Source organism: Ambystoma mexicanum, chromosome 3q (genome assembly GCF_040938575.1).
Source record: "Ambystoma mexicanum isolate Mex_15411 chromosome 3q, UKY_AmexF1_1, whole genome shotgun sequence".
NCBI lineage: Eukaryota > Metazoa > Chordata > Amphibia > Caudata > Ambystomatidae > Ambystoma > Ambystoma mexicanum.
In genome coordinates this window covers 1,061,833,462-1,061,841,368 of record NC_090926.1, presented here as the reverse complement: position 1 = coordinate 1,061,841,368, position 7,907 = coordinate 1,061,833,462, and the positions used below count along the sequence as shown (strand labels likewise).

Below are 7,907 nucleotides of genomic sequence, written 5' to 3'. Positions count from 1 at the left end.
AACACAGAAATACATATGCATATAGGACAACGAAGCTACTGTGTTGCATATACATGGTGACGAAAACACTTTTCAAGACCAGCATTTTACACAAATAGTAATAAAAACAAATCAGCAACCCACAGAACTGGAGCCTAATGTGGTTAAGTGAGGAGGAAGTGAATTCCTAAAAACTGTGAATTACATTGTAGGCTCTAGACCAGTTCAAAAGAAATTTGATTGGGATGTGCAAGTGGCCAGTATATGGTCACAGTGGGTATGTAAAGACCAATCCAAGGTCAACGTCAGAACATGATTTCCTGATGGTGTAGAATGGACTGCATAGTGGAAGCTGGTCCAAGGACGTTTCAGCAGGCAGTGGAGGCTGCCTTCATCTGGGCCTATGGATATGGCTCTACAAAGAAGAGATTGTGAAATATTACAATCGGGGTATGTGTTAGTGAGGAGACAAAACACAGGGCGGCGGGGTAGTGAGAGAGGGTTGACTTTAAGAATAAAACATGTACTGTATAGGCATAAAGTGCTTGTGTCTGTGCTTGCACCACCCGGCTGAAAGAGGGTCTTCTGCGAGATGTCATCCCAAATGCTGGCGGCTCCAAAGAACATGTTTTCATGAATCAAGTATGTCAAGGACGTGTACTCTGGCACAAACACATTCCAGTCTCACTCAACAGTAACAAGACCTCTCCGCACATGAAACACAGAATAAAAGGCTCCATGATTTCCCGATGCCGTCGCTGTCAGCGGTTGCAGTCATGTTGGCATTGGCGGTTGCCATGGCGCCTGGTTGACTGTCGGAGACATCTCCCTGCTAGTCATGTGACACGTTCTAAGTCACGTGGGTAGTTTCCGTGGCAACCTACTTAAAGGAACACTGACTAATCCCCCACACTAACGTGAGATGGGGGTTTAGATTCTATTAAAGACAAGGAGGCGATTATTATGCATTACAATCTTTACTCTGAAACCACAGCAGCAAAGAAAAAACTTTTACAAACAAAAAAGTTTCAACAACAGAACTAGATAAAGTTCAATGTCAATGCATGGGGAACTCCCCAAACCATCATGGAGGATAGGTCATAACCTGCAGGGGACCAATGAGCAGGGACCCTCCTTTATATATGTCCATTACTCTAACGCCAACCCCTCTTTCTGCAGCTGACTTGCACCAGACGCCCAATGGAACGGTTGAACTGCGTAGCGCAGAGAAAAAGGATCCAGCGAAACCGGAGATCAAAACCTTTCCGCAGCCTGAAGCAATGAAGAAGTTCTTCTGGATAGGACTTCTCACCCGAAATCACGCACTCCAGAACTTGTAACTGCGATCCACACTCCTGAGCAGAACCTCAACTCGTACCTGTAAGAACAACAAGCAAGAAGGGTGGGTGGTTGGGAAGAACAACAAACCAAAGAATGTTCTCACTTGAACCACCTGTGTACATGCGTATCACAATTGTCATATCATATCATATCATATCCAGGGTGGGTGGGAGGGATAATAATCGCCTCCTTGTCTTTAATAGAATCTAAACCCCCATCTCACGTTAGTGTGGGGGATTAGTCATTCTATGACAAGACAGGAGGCTCATATTATGCAAGTTCAAAGCCCTTGCATCTCATTAGTAAGTACAAAATGATCCAATATAATAGATAATATAATAAAATTAAAGGAAAGGTAACATTTTTTAAATGCTTTCATTAAATCAATCTGTTGACCAATCAGAGAATTGCCCAAGACTAGGTTGCCCGAAAAGCTGTCTTATAAGGCAAAGTCAAATCCACTGCAAGAAAAACAGGAATGTGCCAAATCCAGCGTTCCGTACAGGCCACCAAAACCAACTGGTTAAAAGAGGGGAAAACATTGAACAAAGTTTTCCTATACTAATAGGTTAGGACAAAACCATCTGAAATAAACACCTATGTTGTTCAATCAAATATTCAAAACACTTAAATTCGTACCATTTTTGGGGACCTAGAAAGCAAACCAATGAAAACAAACACCTAGCTCTCCTGGAGATAAAGAAAAGTACCCCATAGGGGTGAAAGTCTTATAGGTTCCATCCCATGCATTAAAGGAAGATATCGCATTAGAAACAGGGCATGTCACAGAACTACACTGGGGAACCAAGAGGGAAAGACAAATCTTCAAAAGGGTAAAATGGGAGTAAAAAATCATTTTTATAAATTTTGTAATAGGACAATCCATCCTGAGCGGAGCTGAAAAGCAATAGAATTAATCTACAATTGTCTTCAGACATATGTGTATACTAAGGAGGGAAGTCTTCTGGAGGCAGAAGCAGAATGGAAGAGAGGGCCCCACCTGAGAAGCTAAACCCGTCAAACCGCCAACACGGAGACCCTCAGACCTCCCGAACTCTTGAAGAAGGACTCTGCTACCATGACAAAAGGCAGATATTATAAACCTGATCCTTAAGAGGCCAAACTTGGCAAGAAGAAAAAATGTATCCGACATCCAATCACTACCATTATAGTGATATCTAAACTCCTTTGTAGGTATGCCCGGTGCTTGAACCTTGATCCCTCCTCCCTGGTGATAAATCCCCTAGCGGATCAAAAGTAACCGAAGGAGGACACCAAATTTCCAAAATCTTAGCAAGACTCTAAACTGCAAAGAACAGATCACTAAATGGTTAAACCGAAGGTGTACACCAGAAGAGGTCCAACCTATATTTCAGCCAATTTGCAGATCTTTGAAGCTCACAGCACCCTGAGCTGGCACCTTACTGTAAACAAACTCTTGTGAAAACCCCAAAGGTCCACCTGCCATGCAGGTGACTATGATAATCAAGTCATCAACCAAATATATATCCCAGCACTCTGGTAATCGTAGCGGCAGACACCGTCTGAAAGTTAATGTATAGACTCTGGAACGCATCGTGATAGAGGGTCATAACGTGGATGGGGGATAGTATCACTCCCAGACCCCTCTATCCCACCAAGGGATATTGAGCCTTCCCAAAAGAGGAGAAACCTCCCCCACTTATCCAAAGGAAAAACCTTGCAATCCAGAAAGAAAACTACCCTGAGGACCACATTAAAGCCCCGCTTTACACCGTTAAGAGAAATAAATACCCACTAGCGCCTCTAACCAATCCCCTGACTGGACAGACTCCAGTTAACTTATTGAAATACCAGAGATTAGCACAAAGGAAAGTAACAGACGGGAGGGAAATGCTCAGTGCGAGTCTGCACTGGTCACCCGCCAGAACTCCTGTAAAAAGGAAAAAACTGAAACCATTGGATACTCCCAGAGGTGTAATATTATGATGCAATCTCCCCCAAGGATGGCAGGAAAACTGAAACCATTGGATACTCCCAGAGGCGTAATAATATGATGCAATCTCCCCCAAGGATGGCAGGAAGGGGAATGAGGGGGAAAGAACTCTGGATAATTATCAATGCCCTGTAAATGCAAGGTTGAGAAGAAATCTGGGACCACTGTCCCCTCAAACCCTGAGGTCTGAGTCACTGTATTCATGTGAGGCTGACTGGCCACTAAGGGAATCAGGGGAAGGAAAAACTAAGCACATTGTCCATAGCAAAACAGTACTTATACAGTACTACGAACCCTCAGGTATATGAGTGGTGCTTAACACTACTACGAGCGTTGTGTGGTGTGAGGTGTTCACTTATCGATCTCAGCTGGATAAAAGACTGATGTAGACCTTTCCAAAATTAGGAACCTGTATCAGAACGGTCAGCACGGATATGAAAACAGCACTCTAAAGAGGTTAAGCAACGCTCATGAGGGTACAGAAGCCTGCGTGTACTCCTCGAGCAGAGGAGAAGTTGCAACACACTGTTAGACGGTTAGCTGAACCATAGGCCAAGCTTTGGGAGGAAAAACATGAGGCAGGCGCCAGCAAGTTATTATTTGGCAACTTGTCTAACTGATACCATCAAGTGTTTCCAAACACTCCATCCAAGTAAAACATGGTTGCTCAACTTGTCATGTAAAAAACTGAACGGTTACCCTCGAGCTGACCCTGTCTCCACCAGAAACCAAAAGAATAAGGAATGTCCAATGGGACAAAAGTAGGGGAGAACAAACGTCCCCACTAAAGAGAGCCTTAAGCCCTACAGACCTCAATAGAGGCATAACGCATCATCTTTATTCTTCCTTATGTTGAGAGAAAATACTGTAGCTTAATCAGCACTGGTATTGGGTGGAGCAATTGAGGTCGGGAATCAAAACCTAAGGAAAGGACTGAGTTGTCCTGAAACTAACTAAGGTAAAGGGTGACAGAATTTTTAACTAAAAGATGAATGATAACACCAGATAGATGGTTAGAGAGGAAGGTACAACCCCATATGGGTCTGTTTACAACCACTTCCACACTCTTTTCTTTAAAGCACTTAATAAATAAAGAATATATAATATATGAAATATATATAAAATATCCAAAGAAGAGGGGTTACGCCCTCACAGGGGACCGAATCCCCGGCCCTTATATAAGCTGATACTCACTGAGCTTTCTGGGCCACTGACAATTCTGAAAAAACGCAAATGTGTTCCAGTCAACACTTAAACATATTGTTTATCAAAGCGTACACTGAGCAAGTGCACCTCAACTGCTCACCCCAGCAGGGTGAGGCAACCAATAGTACACGAGGGAGCACCTCGCAGTAGGAACAAGGCGAAGCCTGAAACCGAGCAGGTTACTGCACGCCTACAAGACCAAACAATGGCGTCAGCCATATGCAGCACCTAAACAAAGCTGCCGACCTTAAGGAAGGAATACACTGAGCAAGTGCACCTCCAACTGCTCGCCCGAGCAGGGCGTGATAATCAGCAGTACACGAGGGGGTAACCTCGCATTAGAACTCAGGCAGAGCCTGAAACCGAGCAGGTTATGGTGCATGCCAGTTAAGGTAATTACCCAAGTTGCCCACTTTAAGGGAGGAAACACTGAGCAAGTGTACCTCAACTGCTCACCCTAGCAGGGTGTGGACACAGCCGTATACAAGGGGACCCCTCGCAGAAACCCCAGGCAACCTTGCCACCGAGCAGGTGACTGCACCTTTCCAGGGAAGATAACCCAAACAAAAGAAAACTGTCAAGTTGAAGGTAGGATACACTGAGCAAGTGCACCTCCAACTGCTTGCCCGAGCAGGGTGTGATAATCAGCAGTACACGAGGGGGTAACCTCGCAATAGAATCAGGCTGAACCTGAAACCGAACTTATGGCACCTACAGTGAAGGCAAAGCACATAACTTAAGAAATAAGTAAATGAATAAATAAACAAAGAAAATAAAATAAAACTGCAGACTGGCAGTGCATCGGGCTCTTGCGCTGGATGGTCAGACTTTGACCTAACAAACCCACAGTCTATCAGTAAACATTCTTTCTTTCCAGCACTAAAGGTAAGGAAATGTGTTGTGTCACCAGGGATACGAAATTACAAACATTTAACAAAACCACATTTTTACTATTAAAATGTTTGTGCTATAATCTTTCTGAAGAAGTCATGAACCAACCAAATGCCCATTAGGAAATCCCTGCTCAACTGAGCAAAAAAGGTGACAATAAAATACCTCCATTGTAAAATACAATTATTTAAAATATAACAATTAAAATATCTAATCTTAAAATATACAAATAAACATGCTCTGGTCGGCCGCGAACCCGGGTCTTCCTGCATGGGAGACCTGCAGCTCTATATTTGAGCTAACTTGGCTCAGTACTGAAACAGAGGCTTTTGTTACAAACATAAGCCACAGGGGCAGGCCGAACCCAAAGCCTGCAGCACCTGGAATCCCCAGGTGACCATAAATCTGTCAAGGGGCACGAATTCAAACAGGCGAAATGAAGAGGGAACAGTGTAAACAACACTGCTCTCGCGCACGCCGGGAGCGAGTTGATTAATGCACTAGAAACACCTGAGTTTACAAGCGCGAGAAATTTTTAAAGAAGAAATAAATTAGAGAGCTCCCTCGAACTCACAACCTCATGGACTGTAGTCCGAAATTCAACCATTGCACCACTGCTTCAGCTGAAACAGGAAGTATGAGCATAATACTTATTTTTTTTATGAAAGACACCAAAATGAAACCAACGGCCGCACGCGGCTATCCAGATACATTGTATCAAATACACAAATTCCTTTATAATAAAAGGTAATTAACACATATATACCATATAAATAATATATGTCATATTCAAACTAATAAAGCCTACTACTGACAAACAATGTAAGACACAACTGAAAGGGGTGACTTACCGCTGTGGGGTCAGCAGCGAAGAAAGAGGGGTTGGCGTTAGAGTAATGGACACATATAAAGGAGGGTCCCTGCTCATTAGTCCCCTGCAGGGTATGACCTATCCTCCATGATGGTTTGGGGAGTTCCCCATGCATTGACATTGAACTTTATCTAGTTCTGTTGTTGAAACTTTTTGTTTGTAAAAGTTTTTTCTTTGCTGCTGTGGTTTCAGAGTAAAGATTGTAATGCATAATATGAGCCTCCTGTCTTGTCATAGAATCAGTGCTGGTGCTCACTGCTTCTCAGCTGTGGTCCCGGCTAGCGTCAAGCGTTCTTGTTGCTTCATTTCCTCCCGCTTCAGGTTTGTTTAATCTTGGACCTTCTCTAAAGAGCTCTGGACTGTCTTTTGGCTACTTCTACTCTGTTTTGGTTGCTCACTTTCCTGGAGATTGTCACGTGATTCAGACCCTGCGACTGTTTATCGGATTGCTTTGGATCTCCCATTACTTGTACCGTGCATTGGAACTTTGTGGTCTGGACACTACATTGCACCACGCTAACAGGGGATTTAATTCTCCTGTACTTCTGGAGTTCTTCATTCTCTCCTGCTACTAAGCCTGTTCCCAGTTTCTGATCTTGTAGGTCTTTAACCCTTTAGTGTGCATTGTATTAAGCATTGATTTGTCTGCAATTGTGTCATTTTCTGTTGTTCCTGCCACGTGTGGCTCAATAATCGGTCAGTGAGTGAGAGTCTTATCTCTCTGACTGGTGCTTGGGGACGGAGGTACTTATAGTCTATGTGGTATTCAAGTCTTGACACATGTACAGGCACTCTGGGACCGGATTGCGATGAAATTGCTGCTGTTCGTACCTGTTGTTGACCAGCGCTGGATTAACGTTCTTGCCGCCACTGATCCATGGACGATGGTACCTACCATAGCTCTCAACCTTTTTTGTCACCAAGGCGGGTGAAAACACCCGATTTTCTCTTTGGCGGGTGAGAGCCCCATAGAAGTGAATGGGCGTATGAGGGACCTGGCGGGTGATTCATCTGCTTTCAAGGAGGGTGACACCCGCCAAAAGCGGGTGAGTTGAGATCTATGACCTACTATTCCATGTCGCCTCCTTTCGGCCCCCATTTCTCCCAATTTCTGCTAGGAAATGCTCTTCTTTCTGTCACACTATTGCAGTGCAGATGACGTGTTCAGTCTGCCACAGTCATCAAAGCAGAGCACGAGGACTTCTATAGTACTCCAGGAGGCAACTCCTTCTGGTAGCCCCTGCTATCACCATATTTCCTTCTGGCAGGATGGATGTTCCAGTCCTTGGCTCACCACCATACTTGAATCAGCTGCCCCAAGAGGCTCATAATATGATGTACTTACCGCTCCTGCTGCTTAACACCCACTCACAGTCAGCGCATGTGGTTGACATCCATTTTCTTTTGTCAGACCGGTGCCCTGCCCTGCTTTGCCTCACTGAGACATGGCTACAGGAGGGCTCGGCCCTGGCACTGGTTCAGGCTATTTCTGATGGTTATAAGATTACTCATCTCAATCGGCCCTCCCCTCAGTTTAGGAGGGTGGCAGCGATCTTTAAATCAAAATGTATAGTCACCCAGCTCCGCTGTCCTCATATCTATGGAAGCCTTGTTATTGAGGTGGGTGATTTCTCCTGTTTTTAC

The 7,907-nt window shown here is 44.3% G+C and overlaps 1 long non-coding RNA gene across 1 annotated transcript; it reads right to left on the bottom strand.

Annotated features, from left to right (window-relative positions):
- Positions 1-937: 937 nt before the first annotated feature.
- On the bottom strand, positions 938-6,239 carry LOC138583227 (uncharacterized). Its single transcript, XR_011305186.1, has 2 exons — positions 6,159-6,239; positions 938-1,357 (listed from the first exon to the last, which is right to left on the bottom strand). It is a non-coding gene; the product is annotated as an uncharacterized lncRNA (long non-coding RNA).
- Between the last annotated feature and the right edge of the window lie 1,668 nt (positions 6,240-7,907).